Here is a 20,894-nt window from a genome sequence, read left to right as displayed (position 1 = left end):
GCTAGAAGTAGGATGGATCAAAGAAATTAGAGAAGATATGAAAGAAATGGGAATTTCCCTGACTGACCTACAGAATAAAACTGGAAAAATTACAAAGCTAAAAGATAAAAGCATTAGATTTAAACAAAAGACAGACAAACGACAAAATACAACGAAGAGGGTGTTTACAGATGAAGAAAAGAAAGCAAGATCTGAACGGATGAAGAAATACTGGGCAGCTCGAAAGAGTAAAATAACACGCTTTTCCCAGAAAAGATCCAACTAAAATTGACTTAAGTGGTCCTATGTTGGCCGTAAAAGCATAATAATAATAATAATAATAATAATAATAATATAACATATATTGACATTATTTGTTATATCCCGGGGTTAACTCTCTTGTTGCTCCAGCAGCAAAGCTATAAAGGGAAAATATAATGATAGGTCGAAAAGTACAATGACTTTACATATATAGCAGGGTGGCGCAGCGGAAGCGTGCTGGGCCCATAACCCAGAGGTCCGTGGATCGAAACCACGTCCTGCTATTCAATTTTTTTTTTTTTTTTTTGAATATCTTTTATTTATATTGTATACTGAAATTTATAGTAACTGAACTATTTTTTAGATCATGGTTCGATAGTTTAAGCTATGTATTAGGATGTCGAGTAAAATACATTTTTGAAAAAAATAATAAGAGGTTAGGAAATATTTATTGGGTACTCTATTTCATGGGTCTTATTTTTAGCTACAAAAATACTAACATATATTGAATTTATAACATATATTGATATATTAATATAACATATATTGAAATTATTTGTTATATCCCGGGGTTAACTCTCTTGTTGCTCCAGCAGCAAAGCTATAAAGGGAAAATATAATGATACGTCCAAAGGTACAATGACTTTATATATGTAGCAGGGTGGCGCAGCGGAAGCGTGCTGGGCCCATAACCCAGAGGTCCGTGGATCGAAACCACGTCCTGCTATTCAATATTTTTTTTTTTAATGTTATGAATATCTTTTATTTATATTGTATACTGAATTTTATAATAACTGAACTATGTTTTAGATCATGGTTCGATAGTTTAAGCTATGTATTAGGATGTCGAGTAAAATACATTTTTGAAAAAAATAATAAGAGGTTAGGAAATATTTATTGGGTACTCTATTTCATGGGTCTTATTTTTAGCTACAAAAAAAATAACATATATTGAAATATTAATATAACATATTTAAGTCTTACTCCCCCAGGATTTCAAACTTAACCGTAAAATCAGCCAATAAATTCTACACCATAAAAAATGTCCATGCTCCCACCAATGACAAAAACGATCTTAAAAAAGATAGAGAAGAGATGGACAAATTCTGGGAACTTCTTGACCAAACTGCAAACAACAAAATAAGACCCACACGAAGATTTTAATGGGGGACTTTAATGCCCAACATGGTAAAGAACGAAGATATCGTGATATTATCGGAAAATGGCCTGCCCCAAAGAAAACTAACAAGAACGGTCAAAGACTTGTCGAATTTTGCAGAAACCTTAATATGATCTCAAAATCCACCTATATAATGAGAAAACCAAACAAATTGAAGACTTGGAAACACCCAGATTGGAAAAAAGGAGAATGGCAACTGGATCATGTTTGCATGGACCGGAATTATCACAAGGAGATTTATAATGTAAAGGTCTTGAGAGGAACAGATACTAGATCGGACCATTACTTAATTAAAGTTAAAATAAAATTCACCCCGCATAAAAAGAAAAAATCCCAACCTAAAAACAAAAGAGCTTATGATCCACATAAATTAATAAACAATGCCATCTTTGAAGAAACAACAAAAAAAATCAAATTAACTAATAATTTAAAAGAACTGACATCCCAACTGAAAGAAATAGCTGAAGAACTAGCCCCTATAAACCCAAGAAAAAAACACCAATGGTGGAATGAAGAATGTGACAAAGCAGTCAAAGACCGACACCGGGCTTGGATCAACCACCAAACCCAGAAAACTGAAGAATCTAACCATGAATTCACCAAACAAAGGAAAATAACTCAGAAAATTATAAAAGGAACCAAACGACAAGCCCAAAAAATCTTGATTCAGCAAATAGAAGAATGTTCCAAGAAAACTAATTTCCGAGACTATTATAAAATTTTTGGTCAGGCTCTTCAAAGATATGAACCACCCACCCTTATGCTGAGAGGAAAAAAAGGAAATATGGCCCACACCAATAAAGAAAATGCTGAAATTTTGGCAGAAACCTTCAATAGACTCCTCAACTGTGACGACCCCCCAGTGCTTTTTGAGATTGACACTGAAACTCCAGTTAAAACATCACCAGTAAATATCAACCCGCCAACAATTTAAGAAGTTCTCGCAGCCTTAAATGAAATAAAAAACTACAAAGCAAGCGGAGAAGACAAGGTTTTTGCAGAACTCTGGAAACACTCATCAGTTTATTCAGTCAAAACTTCCCTACATCTATGCCTCGTGAAAATATGGAACGAAGAAAAACTTCCAGAACACTGGACCACAGCCCTCGTCCAACCATTACATAACAAGGGGGATAAAACTAATCCGGAAAACTACAGAGGCATATTTCTCCTGGATTGCACATACAAAATCCTGTCGAGAATCATATACAACCGATGCAAAGACCAACTTGAACTGGAACTTGGGGAATACCAAGAGGGATTTAGGCCTTGGCGAGGTTGCCCGGAGCAAATAATATCCCTAAAACTTATGATGGACTTATATAAAAGACGGAAAAAACAACTAATAATCACCTTCGTCGACTTTAAAAGGGCCTATGATTGTATACACCGACCATCCATGCTGAATATTCTGAGAAACCTGGGCCTTCACCCTAAACTCGTAAACATGATAAAATTAACTTTAACCAATACCCAGTCCAGAGTGAAATTCAGAGGTGAACTGTCTCAACCCTTCTACGTAAAAACTGGATTGAGGCAAGGAGACGGCCTCTCACCACTCCTTTTTAACTGCGCCCTCGAATTTGTCATGAGAAAATGGTATGAAATAAATCCCAAAAATATAAAAATGGGTACTAAGAAAAACTCCATCACACTAAATTGCCTAGGATTTGCAGATGACCTCGCTCTTTTAGCAAATAATATTCAAGAAGCCAAAACACAAATCATTACCCTTCAAAACCTAGCACAAAAGATAGGGCTTCATATCTCTTTCGAAAAAACTGAACTAATGGCCATAGGTCCTCTGGTAATAGAGCACATTACGGCAAACAATCAGAAAATTAAAATAGTAAAACAATTTAAATATCTAGGGGAAATAATAACTTATAATTTAAATGAAAAAGTGACATGGCAAAACAGGACAAATAAAATTAATAAATCCCAAAAATTAACTTGGTCTACATATAACAAAAAATGCCTTTCTGCTAAAACAAAACTTAAACATTATAAATCTGTAGTACAGCCAGAAGTTACCTACGGAAGCGAGACCCTTTTGAAAATCACTCAGAAAAACCGAATTGAAAAAATTCTGAAAATAGAGAGGAGAATTGTCAGAACCTGTATCAATAAAAAACACCAAAAAGAAGGCCGATGGTGGATTGTGCCAAATGAGGTGGTGTATCGAGAAATGGAGCCTGTTACTGATACTATGCGGAAAAAAAGAATCTCTTTCTTCGGTCATCTCATAAGGACACCGGAAACAAGACTGTCAAGAAATATCATTGAAAAGCTCTGGTTCCAAAAGCTAGAAGTAGGATGGATCAAAGAAATTAGAGAAGATATGAAAGAATTGGGAATTTCCCTGACTGACCTACAGAATAAAACTGGAAAAATTACAAAGCTAAAAGATAAAAGCATTAGATTTAAACAAAAGACAGACAAACGACAAAATACAACGAAGAGGGTGTTTACAGATGAAGAAAAGAAAGCAAGATCTGAACGGATGAAGAAATACTGGGCAGCTCGAAAGAGTAAAATAACACGCTTTTCCCAGAAAAGATCCAACTAAAATTGACTTAAGTGGTCCTATGTTGGCCGTAAAAGCATAATAATAATAATAATAATAATAATAATATAACATATATTGACATTATTTGTTATATCCCGGGGTTAACTCTCTTGTTGCTCCAGCAGCAAAGCTATAAAGGGAAAATATAATGATAGGTCGAAAAGTACAATGACTTTACATATATAGCAGGGTGGCGCAGCGGAAGCGTGCTGGGCCCATAACCCAGAGGTCCGTGGATCGAAACCACGTCCTGCTATTCAATTTTTTTTTTTTTTTTTTGAATATCTTTTATTTATATTGTATACTGAAATTTATAGTAACTGAACTATTTTTTAGATCATGGTTCGATAGTTTAAGCTATGTATTAGGATGTCGAGTAAAATACATTTTTGAAAAAAATAATAAGAGGTTAGGAAATATTTATTGGGTACTCTATTTCATGGGTCTTATTTTTAGCTACAAAAATACTAACATATATTGAATTTATAACATATATTGATATATTAATATAACATATATTGAAATTATTTGTTATATCCCGGGGTTAACTCTCTTGTTGCTCCAGCAGCAAAGCTATAAAGGGAAAATATAATGATACGTCCAAAGGTACAATGACTTTATATATGTAGCAGGGTGGCGCAGCGGAAGCGTGCTGGGCCCATAACCCAGAGGTCCGTGGATCGAAACCACGTCCTGCTATTCAATATTTTTTTTTTTAATGTTATGAATATCTTTTATTTATATTGTATACTGAATTTTATAATAACTGAACTATGTTTTAGATCATGGTTCGATAGTTTAAGCTATGTATTAGGATGTCGAGTAAAATACATTTTTGAAAAAAAATAATAAGAGGTTAGGAAATATTTATTGGGTACTCTATTTCATGGGTCTTATTTTTAGCTACAAAAAAAATAACATATATTGAAATATTAATATAACATATTTAAGTCTTACTCCCCCAGGATTTCAAACTTAACCGTAAAATCAGCCAATAAATTCTACACCATAAAAAATGTCCATGCTCCCACCAATGACAAAAACGATCTTAAAAAAGATAGAGAAGAGATGGACAAATTCTGGGAACTTCTTGACCAAACTGCAAACAACAAAATAAGACCCACACGAAGATTTTAATGGGGGACTTTAATGCCCAACATGGTAAAGAACGAAGATATCGTGATATTATCGGAAAATGGCCTGCCCCAAAGAAAACTAACAAGAACGGGCAAAGACTTGTCGAATTTTGCAGAAACCTTAATATGATCTCAAAATCCACCTATATAATGAGAAAACCAAACAAATTGAAGACTTGGAAACACCCAGATTGGAAAAAAGGAGAATGGCAACTGGATCATGTTTGCATGGACCGGAATTATCACAAGGAGATTTATAATGTAAAGGTCTTGAGAGGAACAGATACTAGATCGGACCATTACTTAATTAAAGTTAAAATAAAATTCACCCCGCACAAAAAGAAAAAATCCCAACCTAAAAACAAAAGAGTTATGATCCACATAAATTAATAAACAATGCCATCTTTGAAGAAACAACAAAAAAAATCAAATTAACTAATAATTTAAAAGAACTGACATCCCAACTGAAAGAAATAGCTGAAGAACTAGCCCCTATAAACCCAAGAAAAAAACACCAATGGTGGAATGAAGAATGTGACAAAGCAGTCAAAGACCGACACCGGGCTTGGATCAACCACCAAACCCAGAAAACTGAAGAATCTAACCATGAATTCACCAAACAAAGGAAAATAACTCAGAAAATTATAAGAGGAACCAAACGACAAGCCCAAAAAAATCTTGATTCAGCAAATAGAAGAAAGTTCCAAGAAAACTAATTTCCGAGACTATTATAAAATTTTTGGTCAGGCTCTTCAAAGATATGAACCACCCACCCTTATGCTGAGAGGAAAAAAAGGAAATATGGCCCACACCAATAAAGAAAATGCTGAAATTTTGGCAGAAACCTTCAATAGACTCCTCAACTGTGACGACCCCCCAGTGCTTTTTGAGATTGACACTGAAACTCCAGTTAAAACATCACCAGTAAATATCAACCCGCCAACAATTTAAGAAGTTCTCGCAGCCTTAAATGAAATAAAAAACTACAAAGCAAGCGGAGAAGACCAGGTTTTTGCAGAACTCTGGAAACACTCATCAGTTTATTCAGTCAAAACTTCCCTACATCTATGCCTCGTGAAAATATGGAACGAAGAAAAACTTCCAGAACACTGGACCACAGCCCTCGTCCAACCATTACATAAAAAGGGGGATAAAACTAATCCGGAAAACTACAGAGGAATATCTCTCCTGGATTGCACATACAAAATCCTGTCGAGAATCATATACAACCGATGCAAAGACCAACTTGAACTGGAACTTGGGGAATACCAAGAGGGATTTAGGCCTTGGCGAGGTTGCCCGGAGCAAATAATATCCCTAAAACTTATGATGGACTTATATAAAAGACGGAAAAAACAACTAATAATCACCTTCGTCGACTTTAAAAGGGCCTATGATTGTATACACCGACCATCCATGCTGAATATTCTGAGAAACCTGGGCCTTCACCCTAAATTCGTAAACATGATAAAATTAACTTTAACCAATACCCAGTCCAGAGTGAAATTCAGAGGTGAACTCTCTCAACCCTTCTACATAAAAACTGGATTGAGGCAAGGAGACGGCCTCTCACCACTCCTTTTTAACTGCGCCCTCGAATTTGTCATGAGAAAATGGTATGAAATAAATCCCAAAAATATAAAAATGGGTACTAAGAAAAACTCCATCACACTAAATTGCCTAGGATTTGCAGATGACCTCGCTCTTTTAGCAAATAATATTCAAGAAGCCAAAACACAAATCATTAGCCTTCAAAACCTAGCACAAAAGATAGGGCTTCATATCTCTTTCGAAAAAACTGAACTAATGGCCATAGGTACTCTGGTAATAGAGCACATTACGGCAAACAATCAGAAAATTAAAATAGTAAAACAATTTAAATATCTAGGGGAAATAATAACTTATAATTTAAATGAAAAAGTGACATGGCAAAACAGGACAAATAAAATTATTAAATCCCAATAATTAACTTGGTCAACATATAACAAAAAATGCCTTTCTGCTAAAACAAAACTTAAACATTATAGATCTGTAGTACAGCCAGAAGTTACCTACGGAAGCGAGACCCTTTTCAAAATCACTCAGAAAAACCGAATTGAAAAAATTCTTAAAATAGAGAGGAGAATTGTCAGAACGTGTATCAATAAAAAACACCAAAAAGAAGGCCAATGGTGGATTGTGCCAAATGAGGTGGTGTATCGAGAAATGGAACCTGTTACTGATACTATGCGGAAAAAAAGAATCTCTTTCTTCGGTCATCTCATAAGGACACCGGAAACAAGACTGTCAAGAAATATCATTGAAAAGCTCTGGTTCCAAAAACTAGAAGTAGGATGAATCAAAGAAATTAGAGAAGATATGAAAGAATTGGGAATTTCCCTGACTGACCTACAGAATAAAACTGGAAAAATTACAAAGCTAAAAGATAAAAGCATTAGATTTAAACAAAAGACAGACAAACGACAAAATACAACGAAGAGGGTGTTTACAGATGAAGAAAAGAAAGCAAGATCTGAACGGATGAAGAAATACTGGGCAGCTCCAAATAGTAAAATAACACGCTTTTCCCAGAAAAGATCCAACTAAAATTGACTTAAGTGGTCCTATGTTGGCCGTAAAAGCATAATAATAATAATAATAATAATAATAATAATAATAATGTAACATATATTGAAATTATTTGTTATATCCCGGGATTAACTCTCTTGTTGCTCCAGCAGCAAAGCTATAAAGGGAAAATATAATGATAGGTCCAAAAGTACAATAACTTTACATATATAGCAGGGTGGCGCAGCGGAAGCGTGCTGGGCCCATAACCCAGAGGTCCGTGGATCGAAACCACGTCCTGCTATTCAATATTTTTTTTTTTTTGAATATCTTTTATTTATATTGTATACTGAAATTTATAATAACTGAACTATTTTTTAGATCATGGTTCGATAGTTTAAGCTATGTATTAGGATCTCGAGTAAAATACATTTTTGAAAAAAATAATAAGAGGTTAGGAAATATTTATTGGGTACTCTATTTCATGGGTCTTATTTTTAGCTACAAAAAAAATAACATATATTGAAATATTAATATAACATATTTAAGTCTTAGTCCCGCAGGATTTCAACCTTAACCCTAAAATCAGCCAATAAATTCTACACTATAATAAATGTCCATGCTCCCACCAATGACAAAAACGATCTTAAAAAAGATAGAGAAGAGATGGACAAATTCTGGGAACTTCTTGACCAAACTGCAAACAACAAAATAAGACCCACACGAAGATTTTATTGGGGGACTTTAATGCACAACTTGGTAAAGAACGAAGATATCGTGATATTATCGGAAAATGGCCTGCCCAAAAGAAAACTAACAAGAACGGTCAAAGACTTGTCGAATTTTGCAGAAACCATAATATGATCTCAAAATCCACCTATATAATGAGAAAACCAAACAAATTGAAGACTTGGAAACACCCAGATTGGAAAAAAGGAGAATGGCAACTGGATCATGTTTGCATGGACCGGAATTATCACAAGGAGATTTATAATGTAAAGGTCTTGAGAGGAACAGATACTAGATCGGACCATTACTTAATTAAAGTTAAAATAAAATTCACCCCGCATAAAAAGAAAAAATCCCAACCTAAAAACAAAAGAGTTATGATCCACATAAATTAATAAACAGTGCCATCTTTGAAGAAACAACAAAAAAAATCAAATTAACTAATAATTTAAAAGAACTGACATCCCAACTGAAAGAAATAGCTGAAGAACTATCCCCTATAAACCCAAGAAAAAAACACCAATGGTGGAATGAAGAATGTGACAAAGCAGTCAAAGACCGACACCGGGCTTGGATCAACCACCAAACCCAGAAAACTGAAGAATCTAACCATGAATTCACCAAACAAAGGAAAATAACTCAGAAAATTATAAGAGGAACCAAACGACAAGCCCAAAAAATCTTGATTCAGCAAATAGAAGAAAGTTCCAAGAAAACTAATTTCCGAGACTATTATAAAATTTTTGGTCAGGCTCTTCAAAGATATGAACCACCCACTCTTATGCTGAGAGGAAAAAAAGGAAATATGGCCCACACCAATAAAGAAAATGCTGAAATTTTGGCAGAAACCTTCAATAGACTCCTAAACTGTGACGACCCCCCAGTGCTTTTTGAGATTGACACTGAAACTCCAGTTAAAACATCACCAGTAAATATCAACCCGCCAACAATTTAAGAAGTTCTCGCAGCCTTAAATGAAATAAAAAACTACAAAGCAAGCGGAGAAGACCAGGTTTTTGCAGAACTCTGGAAACACTTATCAGTTTATTCAGTCAAAACTTCCCTACATCTATGCCTCGTGAAAATATGGAACGAAGAAAAACTTCCAGAACACTGGACCACAGCCCTCATCCATCCATTACATAAAAAGGGGGATAAAACTAATCCGGAAAACTACAGAGGCATATCTCTCCTGGATTGCACATACAAAATCCTGTCGAGAATCATATACAACCGATGCAAAGACCAACTTGAACTGGAACTTGGGGAATACCAAGGGGGATTTAGGCCATGGAGAGGTTGCCCGGAGCAAATAATATCCCTAAAACTTATGATGGACTTATATAAAAGACGGAAAAAACAACTAATAATCACCTTCGTCGACTTTAAAAGGGCCTATGATTGTATACACCGACCATCCATGCTGAATATTCTGAGAAACCTGGGCCTTCACCCTAAATTCGTAAACATGATAAAATTAACTTTAACCAATACCCAGTCCCGAGTGAAATTCAGAGGTGAACTGTCTCAACCCTTCTACATAAAAACTGGATTGAGGCTAGGAGACGGCCTCTCACCACTCCTTTTTAACTGCGCCCTCGAATTTGTCTAGAGAAAATGGTATGAAATAAATCCCAAAAATATAAAAATGGGTACTAAGAAAAACTCCATCACACTAAATTGCCTAGGATTTGCAGATGACCTCGCTCTTTTAGCAAATAATATTCAAGAAGTCAAAACACAAATCATTAGCCTTCAAAACCTAGCACAAATGATAGGGCTTCATATCTCTTTCGAAAAAACTGAACTAATGGCCATAGGTCCTCTGGTAATAGAGCACATTACGGCAAACAATCAGAAAATTAAAATAGTAAAACAATTTAAATATCTAGGGGAAATAATAACTTATAATTTAAATGAAAAAGTGACATGGCAAAACAGGACAAATAAAATTATTAAATCCCAAAAATTAACTTGGTCAACATATAACAAAGAATGCCTTTCTGCTAAAACAAAACTTAAACATTATAAATCTGTAGTACAGCCAGAAGTTACCTACGGAAGCGAGACCCTTTTCAAAATCACTCAGAAAAACCGAATTGAAAAAATTCTGAAAATAGAGAGGAGAAAATACGTAAGGAGTCAGAACGTGTATCAATAAAAAACACCAAAAAGAAGCCCAATGGTGGATTGTCCCAAATGAGGTGGTGTATCGAGAAATGGAGCCTGTTACTGATACTATGCGGAAAAAAAGAATCTCTTTCTTCGGTCATCTCATAAGGACACCGGAAACAAGACTGTCAAGAAATATCATTGAAAAGCTCTGGTTCCAAAAGCTAGAAGTAGGATGGATCAAAGAAATTAGAGAAGATATGAAAGAATTGGGAATTTCCCTGACTGACCTACAGAATAAAACTGGAAAAATTACAAAGCTAAAAGATAAAAGCATTAGATTTAAACAAAAGACAGACAAACGACAAAATACAACGAAGAGGGTGTTTACAGATGAAGAAAAGAAAGCAAGATCTGAACGGATGAAGAAATACTGGGCAGCTCGAAAGAGTAAAATAACACGCTTTTCCCAGAAAAGATCCAACTAAAATTGACTTAAGTGGTCCTATGTTGGCCGTAAAAGCATAATAATAATAATAATAATATAACATATATTGAAATTATTTGTTATATCCCGGGGTTAACTCTCTTGTTGCTCCAGCAGCAAAGCTATAAAGGGAAAATATAATGATAGGTCGAAAAGTACAATGACTTTACATATATAGCAGGGTGGCGCAGCGGAAGCGTGCTGGGCCCATAACCCAGAGGTCCGTGGATCGAAACCACGTCCTGCTATTCAATTTTTTTTTTTTTTTTTTTATTATCTTTTATTTATATTGTATCCTGAAATTTATAGTAACTGAACTATTTTTTAGATCATGGTTCGATAGTTTAAGCTATGTATTAGGATGTCGAGTAAAATACATTTTTGAAAAAAATAATAAGAGGTTAGGAAATATTTATTGGGTACTCTATTTCATGGGTCTTATTTTTAGCTACAAAAATACTAACATATATTGAAATTATAACATATATTGATATATTAATATAACATATATTGAAATTATTTGTTATATCCCGGGGTTAACTCTCTTGTTGCTCCAGCAGCAAAGCTATAAAGAGAAAATATAATGATACGTCCAAAGGTACAATGACTTTATATATGTAGCAGGGTGGCGCAGCGGAAGCGTGCTGGGCCCATAACCCAGAGGTCCGTGGATCGAAACCACGTCCTGCTATTCAATATTTTTTTTTTAATGTTATGAATATCTTTTATTTATATTGTATACTGAAATTTATAATAACTGAACTACTTTTTAGATCATGGTTCGATAGTTTAAGCTGTGTATTAGGATGTCGAGTAAAATACATTTTTGAAAAAAATTATAAGAGGTTAGGAAATATTTATTGGGTACTCTATTTCATGGGTCTTATTTTTAGCTACAAAAAAAATAACATATATTGAAATATTAATATAACATATTTAAGTCTTACTCCCCCAGGATTTCAACCTTAACCGTAAAATCAGCCAATAAATTCTACACCATAATAAATGTCCATGCTCCCACCAATGACAAAAACGATCTTAAAAAAGATAGAGAAGAGATGGACAAATTCTGGGAACTTCTTGACCAAACTGCAAACAACAAAATAAGACCCACACGAAGATTTTAATGGGGGACTTTAATGCCCAACTTGGTAAAGAACGAAGATATCGTGATATTATCGGAAAATGGCCTGCCCAAAAGAAAACTAACAAGAACGGTCAAAGACTTGTCGAATTTTGCAGAAACCAGAATATGATCTCAAATTCCACCTATATAATGAGAAAACCAAACAAATTGAAGACTTGGAAACACCCAGATTGGAAAAAAGGAGAATGGCAACTGGATCATGTTTGCATGGACCGGAATTATCACAAGGAGATTTATAATGTAAAGGTCTTGAGAGGAACAGATACTAGATCGGACCATTACTTAATTAAAGTTAAAATAAAATTCACCCCGCACAAAAAGAAAAAATCCCAACCTAAAAACAAAAGAGTTATGATCCACATAAATTAATAAACAGTGCCATCTTTGAAGAAACAACAAAAAAAATCAAATTAACTAATAATTTAAAAGAACTGACATCCCAACTGAAAGAAATAGCTGAAGAACTATCCCCTATAAACCCAAGAAAAAAACACCAATGGTGGAATGAAGAATGTGACAAAGCAGTCAAAGACCGACACCGGGCTTGGATCAACCACCAAACCCAGAAAACTGAAGAATCTAACCATGAATTCACCAAACAAAGGAAAATAACTCAGAAAATTATAAGAGGAACCAAACGACAAGCCCAAAAAATCTTGATTCAGCAAATAGAAGAAAGTTCCAAGAAAACTAATTTCCGAGACTATTATAAAATTTTTGGTCAGGCTCTTCAAAGATATGAACCACCCACTCTTATGCTGAGAGGAAAAAAAGGAAATATGGCCCACACCAATAAAGAAAATGCTGAAATTTTGGCAGAAACCTTCAATAGACTCCTAAACTGTGACGACCCCCCAGTGCTTTTTGAGATTGACACTGAAACTCCAGTTAAAACATCACCAGTAAATATCAACCCGCCAACAATTTAAGAAGTTCTCGCAGCCTTAAATGAAATAAAAAACTACAAAGCAAGCGGAGAAGACCAGGTTTTTGCAGAACTCTGGAAACACTTATCAGTTTATTCAGTCAAAACTTCCCTACATCTATGCCTCGTGAAAATATGGAACGAAGAAAAACTTCCAGAACACTGGACCACAGCCCTCATCCATCCATTACATAAAAAGGGGGATAAAACTAATCCGGAAAACTACAGAGGCATATCTCTCCTGGATTGCACATACAAAATCCTGTCGAGAATCATATACAACCGATGCAAAGACCAACTTGAACTGGAACTTGGGGAATACCAAGGGGGATTTAGGCCATGGAGAGGTTGCCCGGAGCAAATAATATCCCTAAAACTTATGATGGACTTATATAAAAGACGGAAAAAACAACTAATAATCACCTTCGTCGACTTTAAAAGGGCCTATGATTGTATACACCGACCATCCATGCTGAATATTCTGAGAAACCTGGGCCTTCACCCTAAATTCGTAAACATGATAAAATTAACTTTAACCAATACCCAGTCCCGAGTGAAATTCAGAGGTGAACTGTCTCAACCCTTCTACATAAAAACTGGATTGAGGCTAGGAGACGGCCTCTCACCACTCCTTTTTAACTGCGCCCTCGAATTTGTCTAGAGAAAATGGTATGAAATAAATCCCAAAAATATAAAAATGGGTACTAAGAAAAACTCCATCACACTAAATTGCCTAGGATTTGCAGATGACCTCGCTCTTTTAGCAAATAATATTCAAGAAGTCAAAACACAAATCATTAGCCTTCAAAACCTAGCACAAATGATAGGGCTTCATATCTCTTTCGAAAAAACTGAACTAATGGCCATAGGTCCTCTGGTAATAGAGCACATTACGGCAAACAATCAGAAAATTAAAATAGTAAAACAATTTAAATATCTAGGGGAAATAATAACTTATAATTTAAATGAAAAAGTGACATGGCAAAACAGGACAAATAAAATTATTAAATCCCAAAAATTAACTTGGTCAACATATAACAAAGAATGCCTTTCTGCTAAAACAAAACTTAAACATTATAAATCTGTAGTACAGCCAGAAGTTACCTACGGAAGCGAGACCCTTTTCAAAATCACTCAGAAAAACCGAATTGAAAAAATTCTGAAAATAGAGAGGAGAAAATACGTAAGGAGTCAGAACGTGTATCAATAAAAAACACCAAAAAGAAGCCCAATGGTGGATTGTCCCAAATGAGGTGGTGTATCGAGAAATGGAGCCTGTTACTGATACTATGCGGAAAAAAAGAATCTCTTTCTTCGGTCATCTCATAAGGACACCGGAAACAAGACTGTCAAGAAATATCATTGAAAAGCTCTGGTTCCAAAAGCTAGAAGTAGGATGGATCAAAGAAATTAGAGAAGATATGAAAGAATTGGGAATTTCCCTGACTGACCTACAGAATAAAACTGGAAAAATTACAAAGCTAAAAGATAAAAGCATTAGATTTAAACAAAAGACAGACAAACGACAAAATACAACGAAGAGGGTGTTTACAGATGAAGAAAAGAAAGCAAGATCTGAACGGATGAAGAAATACTGGGCAGCTCGAAAGAGTAAAATAACACGCTTTTCCCAGAAAAGATCCAACTAAAATTGACTTAAGTGGTCCTATGTTGGCCGTAAAAGCATAATAATAATAATAATAATATAACATATATTGAAATTATTTGTTATATCCCGGGGTTAACTCTCTTGTTGCTCCAGCAGCAAAGCTATAAAGGGAAAATATAATGATAGGTCGAAAAGTACAATGACTTTACATATATAGCAGGGTGGCGCAGCGGAAGCGTGCTGGGCCCATAACCCAGAGGTCCGTGGATCGAAACCACGTCCTGCTATTCAATTTTTTTTTTTTTTTTTTTATTATCTTTTATTTATATTGTATCCTGAAATTTATAGTAACTGAACTATTTTTTAGATCATGGTTCGATAGTTTAAGCTATGTATTAGGATGTCGAGTAAAATACATTTTTGAAAAAAATAATAAGAGGTTAGGAAATATTTATTGGGTACTCTATTTCATGGGTCTTATTTTTAGCTACAAAAATACTAACATATATTGAAATTATAACATATATTGATATATTAATATAACATATATTGAAATTATTTGTTATATCCCGGGGTTAACTCTCTTGTTGCTCCAGCAGCAAAGCTATAAAGAGAAAATATAATGATACGTCCAAAGGTACAATGACTTTATATATGTAGCAGGGTGGCGCAGCGGAAGCGTGCTGGGCCCATAACCCAGAGGTCCGTGGATCGAAACCACGTCCTGCTATTCAATATTTTTTTTTTAATGTTATGAATATCTTTTATTTATATTGTATACTGAAATTTATAATAACTGAACTACTTTTTAGATCATGGTTCGATAGTTTAAGCTGTGTATTAGGATGTCGAGTAAAATACATTTTTGAAAAAAATTATAAGAGGTTAGGAAATATTTATTGGGTACTCTATTTCATGGGTCTTATTTTTAGCTACAAAAAAAATAACATATATTGAAATATTAATATAACATATTTAAGTCTTACTCCCCCAGGATTTCAACCTTAACCGTAAAATCAGCCAATAAATTCTACACCATAATAAATGTCCATGCTCCCACCAATGACAAAAACGATCTTAAAAAAGATAGAGAAGAGATGGACAAATTCTGGGAACTTCTTGACCAAACTGCAAACAACAAAATAAGACCCACACGAAGATTTTAATGGGGGACTTTAATGCCCAACTTGGTAAAGAACGAAGATATCGTGATATTATCGGAAAATGGCCTGCCCAAAAGAAAACTAACAAGAACGGTCAAAGACTTGTCGAATTTTGCAGAAACCAGAATATGATCTCAAATTCCACCTATATAATGAGAAAACCAAACAAATTGAAGACTTGGAAACACCCAGATTGGAAAAAAGGAGAATGGCAACTGGATCATGTTTGCATGGACCGGAATTATCACAAGGAGATTTATAATGTAAAGGTCTTGAGAGGAACAGATACTAGATCGGACCATTACTTAATTAAAGTTAAAATAAAATTCACCCCGCACAAAAAGAAAAAATCCCAACCTAAAAACAAAAGAGTTATGATCCACATAAATTAATAAACAGTGCCATCTTTGAAGAAACAACAAAAAAAATCAAATTAACTAATAATTTAAAAGAACTGACATCCCAACTGAAAGAAATAGCTGAAGAACTAGCCCCTATAAACCCAAGAAAAAAACACCAATGGTGGAATGAAGAATGTGACAAAGCAGTCAAAGACCGACACCGGGCTTGGATCAACCACCAAACCCAGAAAACTGAAGAATCTAACCATGAATTCACCAAACAAAGGAAAATAACTCAGAAAATTATAAGAGGAACCAAACGACAAGCCCAAAAAATCTTGATTCAGCAAATAGAAGAAAGTTCCAAGAAAACTAATTTCCGAGACTATTATAAAATTTTTGGTCAGGCTCTTCAAAGATATGAACCACCCACTCTTATGCTGAGAGGAAAAAAAGGAAATATGGCCCACACCAATAAAGAAAATGCTGAAATTTTGGCAGAAACCTTCAATAGACTCCTAAACTGTGACGACCCCCCAGTGCTTTTTGAGATTGACACTGAAACTCCAGTTAAAACATCACCAGTAAATATCAACCCGCCAACAATTTAAGAAGTTCTCGCAGCCTTAAATGAAATAAAAAACTACAAAGCAAGCAGAGAAGACCAGGTTTTTGCAGAACTCTGGAAACACTTATCAGTTTATTCAGTCAAAACTTCCCTACATCTATGCCTCGTGAAAATATGGAACGAAGAAAAACTTCCAGAACACTGGACCACAGCCCTCATCCATCCATTACATAAAAAGGGGGATAAAACTAATCCGGAAAACTACAGAGGCATATCTCTCCTGGATTGCACATACAAAATCCTGTCGAGAATCATATACAACCGATGCAAAGACCAACTTGAACTGGAACTTGGGGAATACCAAGGGGGATTTAGGCCATGGAGAGGTTGCCCGGAGCAAATAATATCCCTAAAACTTATGATGGACTTATATAAAAGACGGAAAAAACAACTAATAATCACCTTCGTCGACTTTAAAAGGGCCTATGATTGTATACACCGACCATCCATGCTGAATATTCTGAGAAACCTGGGCCTTCACCCTAAATTCGTAAACATGATAAAATTAACTTTTACCAATACCCAGTCCCGAGTGAAATTCAGAGGTGAACTGTCTCAACCCTTCTACATAAAAACTGGATTGAGGCTAGGAGACGGCCTCTCACCACTCCTTTTTAACTGCGCCCTCGAATTTGTCATGAGAAAATGGTATGAAATAAATCCCAAAAATATAAAAATGGGTACTAAGAAAAACTCCATCACACTAAATTGCCTAGGATTTGCAGATGACCTCGCTCTTTTAGCAAATAATATTCAAGAAGTCAAAACACAAATCATTAGCCTTCAAAACCTAGCACAAAAGATAGGGCTTCATATCTCTTTCGAAAAAACTGAACTAATGGCCATAGGTCCTCTGGTAATAGAGCACATTACGGCAAACAATCAGAAAATTAAAATAGTAAAACAATTTAAATATCTAGGGGAAATAATAACTTATAATTTAAATGAAAAAGTGACATGGCAAAACAGGACAAATAAAATTATTAAATCCCAAAAATTAACTTGGTCAACATATAACAAAGAATGCCTTTCTGCTAAAACAAAACTTAAACATTATAAATCTGTAGTACAGCCAGAAGTTACCTACGGAAGCGAGACCCTTTTCAAAATCACTCAGAAAAACCGAATTGAAAAAATTCTGAAAATAGAGAGGAGAAAATACGTAAGGAGTCAGAACGTGTATCAATAAAAAACACCAAAAAGAAGCCCAATGGTGGATTGTCCCAAATGAGGTGGTGTATCGAGAAATGGAGCCTGTTACTGATACTATGCGGAAAAAAAGAATCTCTTTCTTCGGTCATCTCATAAGGACACCGGAAACAAGACTGTCAAGAAATATCATTGAAAAGCTCTGGTTCCAAAAGCTAGAAGTAGGATGGATCAAAGAAATTAGAGAAGATATGAAAGAATTGGGAATTTCCCTGACTGACCTACAGAATAAAACTGGAAAAATTACAAAGCTAAAAGATAAAAGCATTAGATTTAAACAAAAGACAGACAAACGACAAAATACAACGAAGAGGGTGTTTACAGATGAAGAAAAGAAAGCAAGATCTGAACGGATGAAGAAATACTGGGCAGCTCGAAAGAGTAAAATAACACGCTTTTCCCAGAAAAGATCCAACTACAATTGACTTAAGTGATCCTATAATGGCCGAAAAAGCATAATAATAATAATAATAATAATATAACATATATTGAAATTATTTGTTATATCCCGGGGTTAACTCTCTTGTTTCTCCAGCAGCAAAGCTATAAAGGGAAAATATAATGATAGGTCCAAAAGTACAATAACTTTACATATATAGCAGGGTGGCGCAGCGGAAGCGTGCTGGGCCCATAACCCAGAGGTCCGTGGATCGAAACCACGTCCTGCTATTCAATTTTTTTTTTTTTTTGAATATTTTTATTTATATTGTATACTGAAATTTATAATAACTGAACTATTTTTTAGATCATGGTTCGATAGTTTAAGCTATGTATTAGGATCTCGAGTAAAATACATTTTTGAAAAAAATAATAAGAGGTTAGGAAATATTTATTGGGTACTCTATTTCATGGGTCTTATTTTTAGCTACAAAAATACTAACATATATTGAAATTATAACATATATTGATATATTAATATAACATATATTGAAATTATTTGTTATATCCCGGGGTTAACTCTCTTGTTGCTCCAGCAGCAAAGCTATAAAGGGAAAATATAATGATACGTCCAAAGGTACAATGACTATATGTATGTAGCAGGGTGGCGCAGCGGAAGCGTGCTGGGCCCATAACCCAGAGGTCCGTGGATCGAAACCACGTCCTGCTATTCAATATTTTTTTTTTATGTTATGAATATCTTTTATTTATATTGTATACTGAAATTTATAATAACTGAACTATGTTTTAGATCATGGTTCGATAGTTTAAGCTATGTATTAGGATGTCGAGTAAAATACATTTTTGAAAAAAATAATAAGAGGTTAGGAAATATTTATTGGGTACTCTATTTTATGGGTCTTATTTTTAGCTACAAAAAAAATAACATATATTGAAATATTAATATAACATATTTAAGTCTTAGTCCCCCAGGATTTCAACCTTAACCCTAAAATCAGCCAATAAATTCTACACCATAATAAATGTCCATGCTCCCACCAATGACAAAAACGATCTTAAAAAAGATAGAGAAGAGATGGACAAATTCTGGGAACTTCTTGACCAAACTGCAAACAACAAAATAAGACCCACACGAAGATTTTAATGGAGGACTTTAATGCCCAACTTGGTAAAGAACGAAGATATCGTGATATTATCGGAAAATGGCCTGCCCAAAAGAAAACTAACAAGAACGGTCAAAGAATTGTCGAATTTTGCAGAAACCATAATATGATCTCAAAATCCACCTATATAATGAGTAAACCAAACAAATTGAAGACTTGGAAACACCCAGATTGGAAAAAAGGAGAATGGCAACTGGATCATGTTTGCATGGACCGGAATTATCACAAGGAGATTTATAATGTAAAAGTCTTGAGAGGAACAGATACTGGATCGGACCATTACTTAATTAAAGTTAAAATAAAATTCAGCCCGCATAAAAAGAAAAAATCCCAACCTAAAAACAAAAGAGCTTATGATCCACATAAATTAATAAACAATGCCATCTTTGAAGAAACAACAAAAAAAATCAAATTAACTAATAATTTAAAAGAACTGACATCCCAACTGAAAGAAATAGCTGAAGAACTAGCCCCTATAAACCCAAGAAAAAAACACCAATGGTGGAATGAAGAATGTGACAAAGCAGTCAAAGACCGACACCGGGCTTGGATCAACCACCAAACCCAGAAAACTGAAGAATCTAACCATGAATTCACCTAACAAAGGAAAATAACTCAGAAAATTATAAGAGGAACCAAACGACAAGCCCAAAAAAACTTGATTCAGCAAATAGAAGAAAGTTCCAAGAAAACTAATTTCCGAAACTATTATAAAATTATTGGTCAGGCTCTTCAAAGATATGACCCACCCACCCTTATGCTGAGAGGAAAAAAAGGAAATATGGCCCACACCAATAAAGAAAATGCTGAAATTTTGGCAGAAACCTTCAATAGACTCCGCAACTGTGACGACCCCTCAGAGCTTTTTGAGATTAACACTGAAACTCCAGTTAAAACTTCACCAGTAAATATCAACCCGCCAACAATTCAAGAAGTTCTCGCAGCCTTAAATGAAATAAAAAACTACAAAGCAAGCGGAGAAGACCAGCTTTTCGCAGAACTCTGGAAACACTCATCAGTTTATTCAGTCAAAACTTCCCTACATCTATGCCTCGTGAAAATATGGAACGAAGAAAAACTTCCAGAACACTGGACCACAGCCCTCATCCATCCATTACATAAAAAGGGGGATAAAACTAATCCGGAAAACTACAGAGGCATATCTCTCCTGGATTGCACATACAAAATCCTGTCGAGAATCATATACAACCGATGCAAAGACCAACTTGAACTGGAACTTGGGGAATACCAAGGGGGATTTAGGCCATGGAGAGGTTGCCCGGAGCAAATAATATCCCTAAAACTTATGA

General features: G+C 34.8%; 1 protein-coding gene and 3 non-coding genes across 5 annotated transcripts in view; 3 read left to right on the top strand and 1 right to left on the bottom strand.

Annotated features, from left to right (window-relative positions):
- The window catches only part of LOC142324040 (uncharacterized), a 359,533-nt gene that overhangs the window by 194,709 nt on the left and 143,930 nt on the right, over nt 1-20,894 (bottom strand). The window lies entirely within an intron of this gene.
- On the top strand, nt 15,340-15,411 carry TRNAM-CAU (transfer RNA methionine (anticodon CAU)). Its single transcript has one exon. It is a non-coding gene; the product is annotated as a tRNA-Met (tRNA).
- On the top strand, nt 18,620-18,691 carry TRNAM-CAU (transfer RNA methionine (anticodon CAU)). The gene has a single exon. It is a non-coding gene; the product is annotated as a tRNA-Met (tRNA).
- TRNAM-CAU (transfer RNA methionine (anticodon CAU)) lies at nt 19,059-19,130 on the top strand. Its single transcript has one exon. It is a non-coding gene; the product is annotated as a tRNA-Met (tRNA).

The sequence above is a fragment of the Lycorma delicatula genome, chromosome 4 (genome assembly GCF_047948215.1).
Source record: "Lycorma delicatula isolate Av1 chromosome 4, ASM4794821v1, whole genome shotgun sequence".
In the NCBI taxonomy this organism is placed as follows: Eukaryota; Metazoa; Arthropoda; class Insecta; order Hemiptera; family Fulgoridae; genus Lycorma; species Lycorma delicatula.
This window is presented reverse-complemented; position numbering and strand designations above follow the sequence as displayed.